General features: G+C 48.1%; 1 pseudogene; it reads right to left on the bottom strand.

Moving 5' to 3' along the window:
• Positions 1 to 97: 97 nt before the first annotated feature.
• LOC141579000 (inactive pancreatic lipase-related protein 1-like) lies at positions 98 to 20,615 on the bottom strand (annotated as a pseudogene).
• Between the last annotated feature and the right edge of the window lie 23 nt (positions 20,616 to 20,638).

A 20,638-nucleotide genomic window follows, 5' to 3' on the forward strand; every position in this document is an offset into this window, starting at 1 on the left:
GAAGGGACCCCCTGCCTCACTTGGAGGACAGTACGACTGAGTAGAGATGGACGTCAAGCTTCAGGTGAGAGCTGACTTAGGTGATCTACTTCTAAGGTCGTTTTCAAATCTCGGATCCCACAAGAAATTTTGAAAACTTCAACCTCGAGAAAGGACTCACCATTCCATTCAAGCAGGAGTCACCCCAAAGCAGCACAACATCTAAATCCCTTTTTCAAAGTGGCTGAGAAATCACCCAGCAGGCGACATCACCTAAGGTAATGAGAAACACGCTGTGCAAACACGTGGGGAATACCATCTCCAGAAGCGGTGTTGAGGGCCAAGAGGGAGAGCTGGGTGCCAGAAGAGAAGCAGGTGGTGGTGCTTCAAAAGGTGTTCTGAGAGACAATGACAGCAAGCAAATCGTAGCTCTTAGAGAATCTTGCTTCTTCCCATTCTACAGCCCAGGCAACAGAGGCCCTGAAAGTAAGGGGCTTAGTTTAAGTGCGAATGGAAGTGTAGGCCTTGATCTTGGGCTCTGCCTCCTACTGTGGTGCTGCTGCTCTCTGGAAAACGTAGGTCTCAGTTTGCTGACTTGTAAAATGGGTGGAATCTAGGTAGCTTTAGGAGCATTGCCCCTACACCAAGCTGCTCTCCAAGGGAGCCGTTACCAGTGGTTGGGGGCAGACCCACTGGGTGTTCCCAAGCAATCCCGAGCCTGACTGGTCTCTGTGGCAGGGTGACCCAGCACAGGCCGGCAGAGCCCTCTGCTGCCTCCCACTTGGCTGCCCGTGACGGGGCCAGCTCAGCTCCTCTCTCCTCTCTGGGGGCCTGAGGTTCTGAGGTTCTGCCAGCTGTCTCCCCTGGGGAGGATGGGAAGGCCAGCACTTGTGGGAAAAGTCGTTCACAGGCCACATGTTGTCGGGTGGCAGGGTCAGGGTCTGGGGGAGGCCTGCCAGCTGGCCTAGCAGCTGCCCAGAAGGGAGCTGGTGGCTCGGGTCCTCCTTCTCCTGCACCCTGAAGCCCACTGAGACATGTTTGCTCCTTGCTTTCATCACCTCTTTATCTGTCCCCGCGTCCACTCCCTCTGCCCTTGCCCTCGAGGGTGGGTAGCACCTCTCTCCAGGCCACCGCATCTGGCTCCCCCCCAGCTCCCTCCCAGCTTGAATCCTGTGCGTGGCTCCTGAATGCCCTCAGATGCGTGTCTCACGTGTTTGTTCACTTATTCGTGCTCATTTTTATGTGGCCACAATGTGCTGGATGCTCTTCCAGCCTTGAGGGTACAGCAGTGAACAGAACAGCCTCCTTCCTGCCCTCACGGGACTGATGGTCCCTTAGGGCACAGGCACTAATGGCTTAAAATATATACACAATTACAAGTGACTGAGTGGGCCAAGAAGAAAAAGCACGTTGATGGCAGCTTGTGCCAGGGCTACGGAGTTTAGGCTTTATCTAAAGAGAAGAATTTGGGAGTATCGGGTGGAAAGCGATTCAATTTAGGTGGAATCCAAGCTCCTAAGTTGGGCCTGCAAGGTTGGCCACTATTATGGGTTGGGTTGTGTTCCCCCCCAAAAAGACATGTTGGAGTCTTGGCCCCAAGGACCTCAGGATACGGCGTTATTAACAGAGGTGAAATGAGGTCATTAGGGTGGGTCCTAATCCGGTATGACTGGTGTCCTGATAAAAAGGGGGACTTTGGACACAGAGACTTGTGCACAGGGAGAAGGCAATGTGAGCACGAGGAAGGAGACCTGGGGGATGCTTGTATAAGCCAAGAAATGGGAAAGGTTGCCAGCAACCACCAGCAGGAGAGAGGTGAGGACAGGGTCTCCCTCACAGCCCTGGGAAGGAGCCAACCCTGTGACATCTTGGTCTTGGACTTTTCCGCCTCCAGAGCAGTGAGAAAATAAGTTTCTACTGTTTAAGCCACATCGGTTGTGGTACTTTGTTATGGCAGCCCCAGCAAACCAATATGGCCACCATGTGGCCTCTGCCCAGCTTCATTTCTGCTGTTCCCCTGATGCCATCTCATCCCAAAATTGCTTTGGTTGAAGGACACATAGTTCTGGAATGAACCGGCTCTTTTCTCTCTTCTGAGCTTTTGCACCTGTGGTTGCCCCTGCCAGGGATGTCAGCTGCATCTATCTCCGGCTGAGGAACCCACTGAGGTCCCTGCCCTCGCGCTCTGAGACTCGTTTTCCCCCATCCCTCCCTGCTCCTCCAGCCACATTTGCTCCTCCATTCCAGATCCCACAGCAAACTCTCTCTGCACTCAAAGCCTGTGACACTGGACGTATCTTCCACACTTTCAGTCCCAGATCCTACTCTCCAAAGTTTCTCAGACCTGAATAAATAAATGCAGGGACACCATCCTTGTTAAAAATTCTCATACCCTTGGGGACACTCCCATTAACCTCAATTTATTGCACATCAACGCAGGAAACAAAACTCTTGCTGCGAATTACCGCCACAAAGAGAACATTTTGCCCTTATAACTGGCTGAAAAAAAGATTATCGTCAAAATCAAAACACAAAATTAATAAATTCCCAGGCAAGAGTACGCCAGGAGCCCTAGGATGAGAAGGCTCCACTTTGAGCATCATGGAAACCCTGTGTCCTGGCAGAGTTTTACCGAGGTGCATGGGAGGACCACCTGGGGGCTTTTCAAAAAGACCCATACCTGGGATTGTTCTTGAATTGGTTAGAGTGGGGCCTGAGGTCCACTCCCCCTCTTTTTTAAGCTTGCAGGTGGTTCTGGTTTGCCAGCTCATGGCACACGCCTGGTACTCCCAGAGCTGCCTCAGCTAGTCCCATGAGCCCTCGGATGCCCCTGGAGGCAGGGCTAGCCTCGAGCACCGTGGAGTGAGCATGCAGGGCCTGAATCGATGGGCACGAAGCCCACCCTAACAAGCACTGCTCTGCATCCTCCCGTCTTCCGATAGCTTTGGGTCTGGGGTCAGACTGTGGCCACCACTCCTTAGGGTGCCTCCCTCATCTTGCAGCATCTTACAGTTAACTTAAGGATGGAGCCTTCTGTTCTGGTGGCGCTGTTAATTGTCCTGTTAGAGCCTTAAGACAACAATACCAGGAAGGAAGGGCCGGGCTGTGGCTTCCATTTTACAGATGAGAAAGCCAAGGTCCAGGGAAGTGGAAAGTCCTTGCCCAAGGTCACCAGGCTTGACTAGAATGCTGACTGCTGGCTCAGTGCCTTATCCTGTTGCTTCCAACCAGACGGAATGTCCTTCTGAGTGTTATGTTAAACTGAATATGAATGGGGCATGTTTTCATTGCTCCAAAGACCTTATCCATGTGCATTCTGAACAATGCACCACCTCTGTTTATATCAAAGATGGCTTTTTGTTGTTGGTTTGCTCAGTTCATCATCCAAACAAGTCCAAAGATCACATGTAATTGTTTTGCTCCTTAAATCCACTCCTTCTCTTTTAGAGAAAGAAGACAAATCTTTTGTCGTCACAAATGAAATGTTGGGCAATGGAATAAACTCCTGCATCAAGCTAATTTTGGTGTTGGCCGCAAATACAAACAGCAAAAGATCTTTTCAGAGAGCTCGAGAGAGAGTAGATATTAATGAAAATGAAATTGTAGCAAAACGAGCAGTTTTATTTTGTTTCACCTCTATTGTTTAAAAAACAAAACAGAACAAAGTCTAATCAAGCCAGCCACATGCAGCCCCTGAAATCTGGATGAGTGGGGCTGAGCATGGACTCCCCAGCGGTGGCGGGAAGTGAAGGTTCCATAGCCACGCTGATAAGTCCAAGGTATCACAATTATAACTTCTTTTGTGTTGTGATTCCTACTCACTTTGTGTGAAACTCAGGATTTAAGCTACTTTAAGTAGTTCAAAATGGAGTCACAGTGGCCAATGTGAACTTCCACATTAGTTGTTTCGAAACGTCTGCAGTAGGACTGTGAGTGTCTTAGAGCAATAAACTAAGAGTGGTATTTTAGATAAGAAATTTGATGGGCAACATACATCACTGGAACTGAAGGAGCAACTGACAGAGATAAGACACCCTGGGAGTAACTGTTACACCTACTGACACAGCCTGAAAAAGAGACCCCTGAGCCCAGCTCCTCACTGGAGGACCCAACCCCTCGGTGCTGAGCTGCTGCAGGTGGAAGCTGCTGGAGCCTCTGTCAGAGCAGAGGGCAACTTTCCGTTTATGCTTGTCTCGGGACCTGTGGCTGGTCGGGGACCACCGTTCGTGCTGATGCCTCCTTCCCAGACTTCCTCTTGGAGGGGTTTGTTACCCGCTTTCCTGTTTCCCTTACTCTGACTAAGCTGTGTGGTGTGCTATGTGTGTGCAGTTAACCAAGTGATTTGTTAATTGAATACTGACTACTTTTCCAACATCTCCAGTCCCGGGATTCTTACCTGTCCCTACTGCTGGGCCCTGTGACACACACAAGGTCCGTGGCTGTGATCTTGGAACCTGCTGTTCTCTGCCTTCCTGGGATTTTTCTCCAGCTGTTTATCTGATAAAAGGACCTGTGCTCATTGGAGGAAAGGGACCTGGGGGGAGAGAGCAGGAGGCTGGCCCTGCTCCAGCTCAAGTCTCCATCAGCTGCCTTCCTTCCCTGTCCCCAGAGCATACGGTCACCACTGCACCTGCGGTCAAGACCAAGGTCACTCAAGGCTCAAGACAGGGCCTCAGCTGAGAGCATATGGTGTGGCCAACAGCCTAGGGGAGCCTCCCCCACTGCACTGTGTGGTCTTCTCAGCTTCCTCCTCATTTTAAAATTTTCCCCCAAAGTCATCGGCCACATCTGTTAGTCTGGGGACCAGGTGAGACAGGCTATCCTTGACCAGGGAAGAGGCCTCCCACGTGGCCAACCAGTCCCCGCCCCCTGCATTATACTTGCTTCTACCCCGCCCTCAGATGGTCTCATCACCTCTCACCTGTGTAGCTGCGGGGGCCTCCTCCTCCTCGCTGGCCTCCCAGCCTGCCGTCTCAGTCAGTTGTTCTCCTGCAAGCCTGGGCCTAGAACCAGCGGCTCTGTGGAGCCTTCCCCATCTTGCTCCTCCCCCTCCTAGGCCCCCCTATTCCTGGGATATACCTTGCTTTTTGCACCATGGGGCAGCATGGCAGTGTTTATCTGGGTGCTGGGCTCCCTACTACCGTTCACGCCTCGAACACTGAATCCAAGTCGGCGAAGTCGGCTTCCCTCTCCCTCCAGTGCCCCACCCAGAGCTGGTGTTTGTTAGTGTTTGCAGGACCTGCATCCCATTGATTGAGCCCTTTTGCCCACAGTGTGCTACCTCACCCGGGGTGTGAGGTCACGGCCAGCACTGAGCAAACTGTGACAAAGGGGCCCCAGCCCTGGGCACCGTCCTCTTCTGCTCGGTGCCTCCACCCTCCCCACCCCAATTACCACCATTTCCTGAGCATCCACCTTGTGCCCTTTACTGTGAGGCCTTTGCTACAGTCGCTCCTTGAGTCCTCACCACACCATCTACTTTCAAGGCATAGCCTGGAGTTCACTCACACTCGAGTTTGAGGCTCCATAACAGCTTGACGTGCTGGGAGCTAGGAGCAGAAGCCGGGTACTGACACTGCTGCGGTGGGGGGTGGCCAAGACGGGGGACACTCAGGGCAGTGGCCTTCCTGGTCCTGTACAGCCCCTGGGGATGATCATGGGATAGGCTGGGCCACCTTGAAGAACACCCCCACCCCCGGGTGCAGAACATCTGTGTCGGCAAGGCCCATGGTGAGGTCTGATTGGCTGAGTGCTCCCGGGGTGGCAGAACAGTCCTCCTCCAGCAGGGTCTGCACTGGGCGCTCCTCTCTGAAGCCACCCCCTGGAGCCCAACTCATCGCCCGGTCCTGCCCTGGGACAGCGCCTGCCCAGCAGGCAGAGAGGAGGCTATGAGGCAACCCCGGCCGAGGGCCAGCGGGGGCTGGAAGTCTGTCTGTGCTCTGCAAGTGTGCCCACCACAGTCTCTGGGTGCTGGAGCCCCTTAACCTCACCGAGAGCCAGAGCCACCAAGTGGTGCCATCGCCACCAAATTTACTACCACAGAGAGGCCATGCCATAGCATGGCCTTTCTGTGATTTCTCAAGGTGATGGCAGAGTCAGGGAGAGGCCCTGGGACCAGAGTGAGTCCTGCCAGGACACTGATCCACCCTGTGTGCTTGGACAGTGACCTCTCCTCTCTGGGCCTTTGTTTCCTCACCTGTAAGATGAGGGGCGGGGCCAAAGGCTCTGCTGAGGCCCCACCCCCAGGCTCTAGTTCTGCCGCTCGTTCATCGCCAGCGCCTCCGGTGAGAAGACAGTGGGCACGAGGACCAAGGAAACTGGGAAGAAAAGGGGTGGTCACTGGAGGTCAAGGGCAGGAAACCCAAATAGATGGAAATGTGCAGGACATTTAAAAATACTTCTCAAATGTCCCACGGGGCAGCTGACATCAGCGACAGATGCTGTGAATGGATTGATGCAGGAACGTATTTTATTGGTTGTTAACACGGCACCTGTGTCATGCCTGGAGTTTCACAGGGCGTGAGAGTGAGCAGGACATCTTCTCTCATGGTGTCTTCACTTCAGAAACTGCACCTGTGGAGAAAAATGAACGCTTTTTCAGTGCTGGGCATCCTTACACAGCAATTTGAGTTGTAAAGCAAAAATAATTGCTGATTTTACAATTCAGAAGGATGAGGGCAGCACGAGGGTGGAAGCTTCACACAATTCCAGGAGAGCTGATTGCCTGGGGCTCCCAGAGGGAGGGGCTGGCGCGGTCCCAGGACTAGGTCAGCTGTAGCTTAGAAGTGGCCCCTGGCCTCTGGGTCCTCGGGTGGCCAGGACTGTGGGCTCCTTGAGGCAGAGACTGACCTCTCCCAGCTCTCCTTCTCCACAATACATTCGCCCAGCCCCATAAACCCAGTGGATTGGTTTACAGATGGACTCACTCTTGGCCCAGCTACTCTGGGGAACCCACTCAACCTTATAGCAGCTTGAGAAAATACAGTAGCCACAGTATGTTGAGCTCTTACGAGCTGTGGGCAAGGACCCGAACTGGTTCACTCGTGTGAGCTTCACCAGCACCACACACATGTGAGGAGGTGTTGTTATGAGTCCTCCATCGCAGGAAAGGAAACTGAGGCAGGGGGGCTCTCAGTTACTACGTGGAAGAACCAAGATGCCAATACAGGTCCATCTGATGTTCCACATTTCCTATGGTGGGGTCACCTTCAAACCTTCCTTGAGCTTGCCTTCCAAACCTGGAGTTGGGGGCCTGGCTCTCCCCCTAGTTTCCCCCCTCCCAGCCTTCCGGCGGTGACACTGGGCTGGTTACTTGAGTTTCAGCATGGGTGTTTTTGTTTGTAGAAGAGGGCGTAGCTCCCTCCCATGTCTGGTGAGAATCCCATGTCAATAGCGCAGCATCTCATGACAATAAACGTAAAAAAGCTTTATAATTAATTTAAAAACAACGCAGGTCGGGAGGGTATAGCTCAGTGGTAGAGTGCATGCCTAGCATGCAGGAGGCCCTGGGTTCAATCCTCATTAAAATACTTAGTACCTCCATTAAATAGATAAATAAACTTAAAACAACAACAACAACAATAATGCCGATGTAAGTGGTTCTCCTTATGGATCTTCCAAGAACCACGGGCTTCTCTCACCACATTTGATCTCTGAAGTGTCAAGCTCTTTCCTCATCTTCACCCCCTTTCTCTTTTGTATTTTATCTGTTTTTCCTGGAAGCCCTAACCCTTATCTCCAATCATATTCCAGGTCCTCGTCCCTCCCGCACCAAGCCGGGTCCCCTGCTAGCACCCTTCCAAGTCAAAACCCCGCATCCAGAGAGATGCCTCAGGGCCCCCTTCCCTCCCTCACGGCCTCCCCGGCCCTCTGCCGGCCTCCCCGGCCACTCTCCTTGGGCACCTTACAGGGAGTTCTTAATTCTGTCCTTTGATCTTTCATGGGAACCATCTGTCTAATTTTTCTCAACAGCTACTCTGTAAACAACAGAGCAGGCCCCGTCTTTGCCCCTCCCCCTGTCTGCCAGGCATATCTGGAACATCAAAAAGTCAGGGAGGAAGTGTTGGGGTAAAGAGAAATCAAGAGGGGAACTACGTTTTTCTTTTGAGTCCACGTCACCAGTGGGATCCCTGTCAGTTTCCTTGATCAGACTTGAACCCTCGCTGAGGTGACTGGAAAAATCTGAGGGGGGATCTGAGAGGAGGTTGGATAAAGTCTTGATTTTCTTTAGCCTCCCCATTATTATTATCATTATTTAAAAATGTTATTTATTGGCTGTTTTCTTAACAGCAACATAATTGAATAATTCAACAAATTCAGCGTTTTTACCCCACAAACTCATTTGTGAGGTTTGATGTTGGTTTTCTCTTCCTCCTGGGTTGGCAGGCAGGGAAGCTGCCTTCAGGCTCCTGGAGGGTCCTGGTGGCAGCTGATGGACGCAGGGCCTTGGTCATGGCCTCGGGTACATTCTGTTCCATTTCTAGAAGGCCATGCTTCCTAACGGGCCCTGGGGAACTGACCTTAGATCCCCAGTGTCCTCTGATGAGGGCCGGCCGGCGAGGCCTTGGCTGCATCCCCAGCCTGCGCAGGGCTCCCCACCAGCCTTCTCGATGCTATGCTTTTGCTGAGAGGACCTTCTTGTTCTGCTGACCACCTGCCTGGGCCCGCCCCTCTGTCCTCTCCTCACAGAGACAGGGAGGACCTCACAGGGGCCATCCAGCTTAAGACTGTGAAGTTTGCCAATCCATTGCCTGCCTGGGGGAGTGACGTTCCCTGAGGCCTGAGTTTAGGGACCCCACCTAACCTCCCAAACCTCCATCAGTGACCAAATGCCCAGGATCCCCTGCCCACCAAGCCACATGGGGGTGTCCTGCTGGCTAGACTTGGGGTCATTACCCTCACATCCCTGCAGCTGCAACAACTGGGGACATATTGGGTCAGGATGAAGATTCTGCAAGTATTGTCACCTCAGCTCTCTCTTGTCTTATCTCAAAACTTACATCTTCTGCTAACACTGATTTCTTTTTCCTTCTATTATCCTGAACGTTCACTGATCTTGCCCTCTTTAACATGTAGCTACTCTCTAGCCCATATTTATAACCTTATACCTTCAGAAATTATTTCTTATTTCTCTTTTTTATTTTCCATCCTTAGCTTTTGTTGAAGGCAGGGCCATGTCTTCTGTGCCTCCCGCAGGGAGTGCTGAGAACACCCAATGGAAATGGTCTGCAATCTATCAGCTGTTTATTCGTCTGGGGAAAATGGGCCCCAGATAGGTATTGACTCTTCTGGCTGAGCTGTAACTGACTTTCTGGGGTGAGTCTCCAGGACAAATACAAATCCTTAGGCACACATCTTTAGGCACAAGCCACCAAAGATACGTACTCCGTCTTATCCTCTCCCTTTTGCATGGTGATCTTGGCTGCACCCACTTTAGGGAGGGTTGGGTTTACCGCGTTGTTATTCCAAAGAAACTTGACTTTCTCAATGGTTCCAACATGGAGATCTGCGTCAAACTCGCTGAAATGGGTGGAGCCCGGTTTGATAATCCCCCCTGAAATAGAGAAATAGACACATTCTCATTCACTGAAACAAGTTCTAAGGACCATAGGAGGCCATGTCACTCTTTTCTACTCTAGATTAACAGGATGATTTTCCCAAATTAACTCTCAAATAAGGGTTAGAGAAATGAAAAAGTCACCTATATGCCGGCAGCCTCAAACTATTAATTGAAATGTTGTTTCCTCAAATTTAATTTCCCCGTAAAACTTTCTTATAGAAAATTCCGCAATTCCTTCATATTATTTTTTTTCTGGTAGAATTATTTGTACAGTGATGAGTTATCCACTTAGTTTAAAACAAGCATGTGTCACTAGGCTAATCAGAAAACATGACATCTGGGATAATATTAGATTTATTTAAAAAAATCTGATCTGTTGAGAGAGGAAGAATTAAATGCCTGGATTCATAATAGAGAAAAAGAACAATTGTTAGCAGAAGTCTGAAATTAACTTCAATACATAAAGTAAGTAATTAAAAAGCCACTGATAAAGAGATGACGTGCATTTCAGCGCATGGATGCAAAGGCCGTGAAAGTCATCAGGTGAGATGTGATACTAAAAAGGGGAAATTTACTTGAAGACATCGTATTGTTGAGTATTTCCCCTATTTCCAAACAAAGCCACTTTGATTTGACCAGTGGCTGTTCTTCCAGAGAGTGCTACAGAAACTCCGTATCTCCAGCCTGCACAGGGCACAGAAAAGAGTTCCATTTATTCACGCACAAAATAGCTGACTCCAATCTCAGATTCCTGTCCCCATCCTTACACTGAGGCATCAAAGTATGAGAAGTTCTATGTGTTAGTCTACAACTCAAACTAGGCCAGAAGGAGAAGTACATATCGGTAGCATCCCCTTCTAGACTTGCCCCACCCAGTAAAGGGGCCACTAGCCACATGTGGCTGCTTAAATTTAAACTCAAATTAAATTGACTAACAAATCAATTCCTCACTTTCCCTACATTTTAAGTGCTGCCTTGCCACTTATGGTTAATGGCTACTGCATTAGACAACACAGAGCACGTCCATCAGGGTTGGAAGGTCTGTTGGATGGCTCTGCTCTAGAATGACAGAACTTTGAGTTCGGGTGAAGAGAGAAGGAACCAGAACTTGTCCCCACAAATGAAAAAGTCACTCAAAATTGCAGTCCTGTGAGCCTCAAGGGCAAAGCCTGTCTTCTCTCTGCCTCTCCAGGACCCTGCGCAGTCTCTGACATAGTGGTCATCCAGATTTATACCTGAAGGGCTGTCCCAGTGTCCATGAGTGCACACACATGCACACGCACACACACACACACACACAAACCTACACACGTATGACCACACACTCAACATACACACACCCACACATGCACACACGGATGTAAACACACACATCTTTTGCCTAACTCCTTATTGTCCTTATACATCCTCAGAGCTGTTCTCCCTGTCCCTTCCTCTGGTCAGGGCCAGGTCCTCTTGTCACAATGTCACAGCAGCAACTCGTGGAGCCCAGCACACTTGTGGTTGCTGGCTCAGGTCCTGTCTTCTCTGCCGGGTTATATATTTCATGCTAGACCCCACATCCCCCACGTCTGGCATAGTCTGTGGCTCATAAATAAATGTTAGTCGAGGAATGAATATATGGTTTTTGAATATTTAATTTGTTGCTTTAAAATATGGGCAAGTATTTCGTGCATCACTACATCAGAAGGATTGATTAACCAATGCCTTTTTTAAAAAAATGTATACAGTGATGGAAACGTTCTATGTCCTGATTGTGGAGATGGTTACATGACTATTCATTTATCAAAACTCATGGCACTATACACTACACAGGGTGACTTTTGCTATATATAAGTTATACCTTAATATATATAAGATATATTTATGTATTTATATAAACACAGCGTCTTTTTACAGTGAACATCTTAGGGAACTATCACAGGGCAGATTGGCACAAAGTGGCTGAAACATGCCCAGCTCTACCCTATGTCCTAGCCCATTTAGCAGAATTTGGAGAGAAATTTCCCCTTCCTGATTTCCTTCTTGAGAGGACTCCTAGATTTGTCAATTTTTTTTTTGAAGGTTTGATCAGAGCAGCTGAAAAGGCATGAACATAAATGTTGAAAATAAAAGTGAGCATTCATATAAAGATAGAGACTTATTTGAGCCAAATAACATCAGAACTGCATTTGAATGTCAGTTCCACCACTGATTAGTTGTGTGACCTTGGGCAAGTCATTTCCTTCTCTCAGCCTTTTCCTTTACTTCTGAAGATTAAATGAGAACATGTAAAGCACTCTGCACAGTATTTGAGATAATTGGCATTTAATCTGTGCTTTCTACAGTAATTACATTAGCATTATAATAATTACATTATGTGAATACACTTTGTTGTCATAATTTACAGGCTTTGCTTGGGTTAAAAGGATGCTTTAGGTGTGATGGCGGCTGGGTTTCTTCTGCCAGCCAAGGCAGCGGAAGCAGACCTTTTGTGTTCTATCCTGCCGTTGATTTCAAAGAGAAGGGGGTAAGGGAAGGACAATAGGACTGTTCGTAATTGTGTTTGTTCATGTTCACATTAGCCTTACTCTGCATCTTCCTGGGTGCCCAGTCCTGCTGAGACACCCACATCACCAGAAAACAGGGATCTGGGGAGGATGGATGGGGACAGAGGTGGGAGAAGCAAAGGGAACAAAGCCACCACCTCCCCTGCCCCAAAGACAGGCTTCTGGGGGGCTTCCTAAAGTGTCCAGTGCAGGTTCTAACCGGCTCTGCCACAGCCGAGGGGATGGACTCCTACGGGCCAGCTCCAAGCAAGGCTGCTGTCTTATACCATGTTCTGGGGTCACTGGCAATAAAACCTGGGGCCCTGGCCCTCAGGTCTTACCCGTAATCCTGCCCAGGCTTGGAGTCCTGCTCCCTGCTTCTCCTAACATGCGGGCCCCCAGGCTGTGGCCGATGAGGTGGACTTGGGTAGGTGAGTAGGTGTAGTTCGACTGGAGAGGGGAGATTGTATTTTCAGGATATTTCTGGGCTGGGTTTTTGTAGCATGCCAACCTAACACCATTACTCTTCTGCTGAAAACCTTCCATGGCTCCCATTGGCCTCAGGGTCAAGCCCAGCTCATCACGAGGGCCTCAGAGCTTTCCTGACTGGACACCTACTCTTCTAGATGCTTTTTTGGCCAAACCCTTTGTGGAACTTTCAGGCCCTCAAATACACCCTAATCTCTCATCTCAGGGTCTGGTTTGGACTCCTCTCCCTGTTGTCAGCCAGCCCCTCAACCACTTGCCCAGTTCATGTCAACACCGTCTAGCCATCAGCCTTCAGTTTTAAGGTGAATTTTAGAGTTTTAGAATTAAGACTCTGAGAGAGAGACTGATTCTCTCTATTTCCTCTTTAAACATATAACCCTCAGCTGCTTCTTTACCCAACCTCTGCAGCAGCCCACCTGCCACTCACCTGGAGCGTGGCCAGCATCCAGGCCAGCTGGGCGCCCACCACCCGCACGCCTGCATGTTGGTGGTCTGGGAGCCTTTCCTCCAGTCCACAGAGATGCAGTTCACCTCCTCCACCTTGAACATGTTCTGGTGTTGGAGAGACACCGGGGGGTTATCATGGGGGCTCGTGACACCACATCCAACCAGCGCTCAGAAACGGCCGCCAAGAGTCACTACTGGCCGTTCTTCTGTCCCTTCTGAGCTGGAGTGCTGAGATGAACTTGAGTTTGTTAGGAATCCTGTTGCCAATAGGAGTTATCCCTCAGGGAGGATGCTATGAGAAAGACAAATATCAATTCCCTCTCTAGTTTAGCAATTAATTAAAAGCTGGCCACTCTTCGTTTTTTTCCCTGATCAAATTCAATACGGTCGATTCAATAAGGTGACTGAAACAACCACGTCCATCAAAGAGCCCTGTTTCGAAAAGAAAAGGTCTCAAGTTCAATCTCTAGTGGCCAGTATCAAAATGATCTTCTGGATTTGGCCACTAGAGGTCCCTTCAGCCTCTTGGCAGTGCCTGGGCTTGCCTTCACCCCAGTCTGCTGGGCGTTTACGGAGGTTTTATGGTGGGAGCGAAGTGTCACTATTTCATGACTTCATGAAGAAAACACACACACTGGACTTCACGGAGAAAACACACACACTGCAGATGCATGAAAAATAAAACTGCACTGACTTAGAAGAATTCTGAAAGGGAAACTTCTTGGATGTCAAAGGAGCGGATAATATCCTTGGAATTTCTGCCAGGTAGCACGTATGACCAGCTTAAATTTAAAATAGTACTATATATTGACACAACATTGTAAAATGACTATTACTCAATAAAAAAAAAGTTTAAAAATTTTAAAAATAAAATAAAATACAAAGAAAAAAATAAAGTAGTACTATATATTTAACATCCACGTAGAATCTCTTCACTTACACGATACTAATATGTGTGATTACACACACATGGATACCGACAGTTGTTTTCTCAGGACTTTAATTTTTTTTTAAAATAAATCAGAGGGATTTTATTTTGCTAAATTTAAGTATCTGTTACAAAAGAATTCAGAACAGCCTGGAAATCTCATGTCAAACAGAAAACTCTATCCAGGAAATTACAGTTTTTATGGTACACCAAGATTATAAAGCCAGTTAATTCCAGTTCTGGCCAGTTCATCACAATAAGAAAATATATGCATTTCCTGTGCTAGTCCTTGTATGGAAAGATCGGTCTTATTGAGTAATAAATCACATATAAAGAATAGTAGAATTTTATAGATGGTGCAATAGAATTGAATATAAATGGAAAATCAACCTTGGGATCTGGTTGACAAAAGACAGAGTTTACAGGATTTGTTTCCAATGTGGTATACAAACATTTTCCCAACAGGACTTTAATTTTTAAAGCAACCCTGAGGAATCTCTTACAAGCCTGGAAAATTGGGGATATAAACTATATCTTACAGTTTATACATTAACATATTTATTCATGATGGGGCCGAAGAGGTACCAAGACTTAAATGCCTGGTAAACCAAGGTCAAATATAGAATGATTTTCATCTTCTGGGTGTGTAATTTCTCCTGTTGACATTTTAGGTCGGAGTTATTAATGTGTGTGTGGAAGGCAAGCTGCTACGGTAAATTCTTAGGTGTCAGAAAAATAGATTGAATCAGTGTTCACATGGAAAGACAGGAAGGTGGTATATTATGTGTGTATTTGTGTGTGTGTGTGCCTGTGAACATGTGAGTTTGTGTGTGTGTGTACACGTGTGTCCTTATGTTGTCTGTCCTTCTGACCGAAAGCTGCTCTATTACAGTGGCTTTTGCCACTTTCCATTCTTCTACTTTGATCACCCGGTCAGTCTTAGTTGTCTGTAGCTCAAATAAGTGGTCAGAGCATGCATCTCTGACTCTCAGGGACGTGGGAAAGACTTGAATAAAAGGAACATAATCCCTCATTTATAGGAATACAAAGTAGCCTCGCTGAAAATGGAAGGAGATGACATTTAGGCTTGATTTAACCAGAAATGAGATAGTGGAAGTGTTTGTTCTCATAGCAAATGTCATTGCTTCAGACTACAGATGTAGTCCTGAAATGTGAAGGGGATTTTTATTTTTACGAAGAGGCATTTTTATTGCATAGAGGTACCTCAGTGTGCCAGGATTTCTTGTTTTGGAGCTCACTAATTGCGATCGCTTAAAGGGAGGCAAGGATGTTAGCAGGAAGTAGCAGCAGTGGCCCTCAGTCCTGGCTGCAGGGGTTAGAGCCGGACCCTACCTTACACATGTTCACCAGCCAGCTCTCACCTCCCTTGTCTATAAAGCCGTGGGTGATGAACCGGGTCTTCCTGTCTGTTTGAAAATTGGATGCCTCAGTCGTTGATGGACCAGAGGGAAGGAGAATCTGTGACAAACACAGAAGGGTTGCACGTTTTTGTAGCTGAGCCACTCAGGGCTGTCTCTTTCTTTCCTATCGCTGCCTGTCCCAATGCCACAAATTTTCAAAACTTAACAAAAAGCCACCTCTTCCAGGAAGCCCACCCTGATCTCCTTTCCCCTGCCTCACGTCCCCAAGTCAGGAATCACTGTCTCCACTGGGTCTGGATTGCTCTTTGCCCCTGACCAGAATCAAATAAGCAATTAGAGTTTCTAACAAATATGAATCATTCATTCATTCAAGCCAACATTTTTACAGGAGACCTACTCTGTCCAGGTCTGGCTAGGCCTAGGGGCAGCTGGCAGGAAAGGGTAGAGGAGGAGGGTGCAGAGGTAAGGAACTCCCGATTCCCAAGTGAGTCTACACCTCACCCGATTACAATGGTGTTAAAATGGCAGAGGTCTCACCTGAAAGTTGTTTGCGTTCTCGTTGGTGTAGAGCCCAAAGCGGGTGCCTATCTTCTCGGGACTCCAGGGGAGAAGGTTCAGTGGCCTGATTGTGGTGCTGGCCCAGGGCTGAGAGTCAGAGAAGCACCTGATGGGATCATAGCAAACTTCCTTTCCTGTAGAGAAAGGATGACTCCATTCAGGGATTAGCTCCCAAGGCTGGGCCGTGAGACATCACTGTCACTCAGGCCTGGTCACTCTTCTGCTTGGGGACGACGCAGACACCTGCCTCTGCCCCATCTACTCTCTTCTTACCTCCTCGCCCCTGACCCCTTGCCCTATGCCCACCTTATGATCTGGGAACAGTCCCACTGAATCCCACAGAGACGTCTCTGCTCAGAACCACCAACAGAACTGAAAAGTTCTATGTTCCATTCCCAGCTCTTCCAGTGTATTTATTTGACCAATATGATAATGGATACTGATGCATCAATATGTTAACCCAGGCAGGTGTTTAATGCTTTACCTAGAAAAGTCTGGCCTTGGGCACCCTGGGCATGTTGGGGAGATGCTCTGAAGTGGGTCCTGCTCAAACTGCCTCCTCTCCCAGGCAGGGCAGCCCCACCCACCTCTCTCTGGAACCTTAGAGAGGCTGGAAGGCTTGCCGTGGCTGAAACTTTCTCTGGCCAGTGCCGGGATGTTGGATTTAAGCCCTTCCCAAGGGGCAGGTATGATGCTTCTCATCTTTGGCTGCTCCCAGCAGGAAAAGCACGATTGTCCAGATGCTCACCATCTATAATAAATTCAGATATGGCCAGAGCAGTGAGCAAACACCCAGGAGTTCAAGGCTTTTTGCCCTACCTCCCTCCACAGCTGGTGGGAGACTCACCCTGTTCGATGTTCCGGGCCTTCCTTCTGGATCAGTTGGCCAGGTCATTTTTTTTTTTTTTTTTTATACTGGAGCAGTATCATTTAGACGCTGCTTCAAGGGAACAGCAGGTGGTGATAGAACTCACTGCGTGAACTTAATATTTTAATCTGCACAAACACACAAAACAAAATCATTAATAGAGGTCAAATCCTCCTAGATGTCTTGGAAGATGAAAAAACGCTTAATTAAAAGGAGGCGAAATGTCTCTAACTTTGCACCTATGTACCTGTGCATGTAATTATGAGCCGAGTGGGCCCCACTGTCCAATTTTCTATTTTATCACCTAGTACTTTACAAATTCTGGTATGGACACTGCAGCAAACTCTGATAATGGAGGGTCGTATTTCTCACTTAGAATAGATGGAAGTGCCTTTCCAAATCGCTGACAGTGAAGGGAACGGTCTGATGAAGGAAATCTCCTTCTGTCTGTCTGTCTGTCTCTGGCAGTCTAATGATACTTGAGTACATGAACTTCGGAGACAGAGTTCAACAGCCCATGAAATAGCCTCTAACCACCATCCCCCATTAGCTGGTGTCCCAGTTACCTGTTGCTATTGGATGAGCCAACTCAAAATGCAGTGGTTTAAAACAACAGCAAGTATTATATTATCCTGTTATAATTTTGAATAGTTGGGTTCAGGAGCCCCTAAAAGTCCATGTCACCAGACCACACACAGTTGGTTGTGTTTCCCCAGACCCTCTGAAGGGTGCACACCTGTCCTGTAAGACTTTACCCTCTGAGGCGGTCACGAATCTCCCGCTGACCAGTGCATCTGTGAGCAGTGTGGCTGGTTCACATGACAGTAAGATAAACCTTCATGTGGCAAACACCATGGTGTCCTACCCTACCCCTGAGTTAAACATACCTCAGTGTCAAAGTTCACACTGCTCCTGAATAACCAGGACATTGGGCTGGAGGGCTCTCCTGTGAAGAAGACAGGAAGGGCTTCCCCTAGAGTAATAAGGAAGAGCAGCCAAGATTTATCGAGGCTTAGTATGTGCAGTCAGAGGACTTTACAATACAAAGTTAAAAATGATGCTTTACCAGCAACTTGTGTGTCCTTCCAGAGGTATTCTCTGCATTAGGTGTATATATACTATATTTTATTTAAAATATAAATGATTAACACATTCTAACATTGTTTTGCAAACTGATTTCAAAAATTACCTGTGTGTCTTGAAAACCTTTCCTCATTGGTGCATATAGATGTGCTCCGCGTCATTCATTGTTCCACACTGGACGGAAGGACTCCCTGGTGAGGCTTTGAAATAAGAATAACAACTGAAATACGTTGAATGAACTTACATCCTGGTCAAATTCAGTGAGTTAAGGCAGGATTCATATGCACACAAATCTTTGGATCTCTTTTGAAACTATGACTTCATTTCCACCAGACAGCTCTCCGGTCTTCAAGACATATGACTCCTTGAAAGTCACAAAGGTAAAGAATGAGGTCACCAGATATCATCTGCCATGTCCACACGTCCAGACAAAGCTGAGTAGTTGCTTTCCTCCAGCCAGTCAGCTCTGTCCGTCTTTTCTCCTTCAATTTCAAGTTCAGAATGTACAGATACCTTGTCATCTTGTAAAAAAAAAAAGATCTTGTAAATTCTGGGGGAAGAGTAAGTTGGTTCAAGCTGGGTTCTTACAGCCCCTAATTCCAAAGATGTTTTTGTCTTGAGAAAGTAGTTTTTAAAGTCTTTTCCACAGCCTGGACACTCACCTGCATTTGTTTGAACCACAGTTCTAAATATCCCTCAAACTGGCTGAATTTCTCCCTGAGTTTGTTGTAAATGGAAGTGAGATGCAAGACTTAACGTATCACCAGTCAACTACTGACTTCTTTCTTTTTCTTTGATCAGAGATGCCCTGTCTGTGGGAAGTGAATTTAGCTTCCAAGCATAGCTCAGACTTCCCGAAGTCCTTGATGGCCGTTGGTAGAGCCCACCAGTCCTTGTGGGCTGGCTCACAAGTAAAAGTCTCAGATCACACAGACCCTGGTGCCAGATGGGGAGCATTAGGCCCAAAAGTCTGCACCCTCTGCAGGGGCCCGGGGAATTTCCATAACAGCCCCAGCTTTCAGAATCCCAGAGCACTGGGAACTTCTGGGCCAACTGGAGCAGGACTAAGGTCAAGAAATGATTGGAGCCTGCACTCCATGCAAGTACCAATGGGATTGATTTAAACCCCAAACTTGGGTCAAGTCACTGACCTTCTCAAAGACTTTTGGGGTCTCTGCTTGTCATTGAGGGAGTCTTCCATCATCTGACAGCCACGGGCCTTCAGTCCTCTCTTTGCTAACCACATGTCCTTAGTGCCTAGCAGAGTGCCTCACACAGTGGGTGCTCGACACGTGCTTACTGGAGAAATAAACGGTCAATCAAGGCCAACCTAATCCCACCCCCTACAACCCCCTCTCTGAATATTGTCCACCAGACGTAACACATTGGAGTTTGCCAAATACTCCATACTCAGTGCACTATACTTTTGGACAAGCTGTCCCCTCTTGGAATGCCCACCCCTGGTCTTATTTTAGGCTCCCCTGAATACGGAGTCTGAGACAAGGGCTTGGATGCAGAGAGTTTATCTGAAAGGTGACTCCAGGAAGCAGGAGTAAGTGAGTGGAGAGGAGGAGGAAAAGTGTTATTAAAAGGGACTGACTCTGCTGGGCTCTCTGAACCACAGACAGAAAGTGTTAGAATTGTTCATACGATGGGTACCTGGGGCACTGGTTACCTTCTTCCTTTTGCCCGCTGCCCTCCTTTGGGCTGCCCCTGGAGGAAGTAACTTCCCTTTACTTCCCCTTTACCCACCCATCCTACCCCTGCTCTCAACCTCTCTCCCTAAATTGAATGCCAGCCCCTCTGTCCTCCCAGGATAGTAACTCATACTTCCTGACACTGTTGCATCACTGTTTCCTGTGTAGCTCCCGCATCAGACTACAAGCTCCTGGAGGGTGAGAAATGTATTTCATCTATTTCACATCCACAGTGCTGACAGCAATGTCTGGAATATAGTCATGGGGGCTCCATAAGCATTTGTTGAATGAAGTAATATATTTAGATTCAGTTCTAATGAAGTGACCAAGTTGGTGCCCCTTCCAGAGAAACTAAAAAAGGAACAAAGTGAGACACTGGTGGCCACTCAGATCCCTTCAGGAGGACTTGCTGCAGGAACAGAGATGACTGACAGCCCAGCTGCCACCCCCTGGGTTCACGGGGGCTCTCACACAGAGGCTGTGCTTCCACTGGCTGCCCTCAAACCCTGACTGAGCGTGGCAAAGGTAGGAGAGAGCCCGTCCACGCCTGCGTGAAGTGGGATTCCTGTAAAGGGCCATCTTCAATTGTGGACTCCTCGCAGACCTGGCCAAGGCTTTTCCAGACCTTTGCTGAGGGCTGGGGTACTTCCCAATCCATCTTTCCCCCCTCTGCCCCTCTCATGACCTGCGCTGAGGCCTGAGGTTTCTCCCACCTATTCCTGCTTTCTCCCCTTTTATCCTTTACAGACATTTCCCTGAATCAATCTTTTGCATGTCTGATCCCATCCTGGCATCTGCTTCTCAGAAGATCCAGCTGACACAGACAGAAATAGACAAGGCAAGGAGTTGAATGAGAAGATTTCAGGTTAGAACTGGAGATTCCTTACTCCTTATCCCTCCTGAGATGTCTGATTAAAGATGATGGATAAAGAGGCAAAGGTGTGTACTTGTCACATGTGCCCACCCTCAGGAGGGTCATTTTGGACCTGGAAATCTGCCTTAAGTGATCAGAACGACATCAGTAACATTAGCAGTGGGCACGATGCCTGTATCAAGGAAACAGTGTTCCCAAGATCAAATGCGAGGTCATATGTAGCAAAATTCAACAGTCATTCTTGGT

The sequence above is a fragment of the Camelus bactrianus genome, chromosome 11 (genome assembly GCF_048773025.1).
Source record: "Camelus bactrianus isolate YW-2024 breed Bactrian camel chromosome 11, ASM4877302v1, whole genome shotgun sequence".
NCBI lineage: Eukaryota > Metazoa > Chordata > Mammalia > Artiodactyla > Camelidae > Camelus > Camelus bactrianus.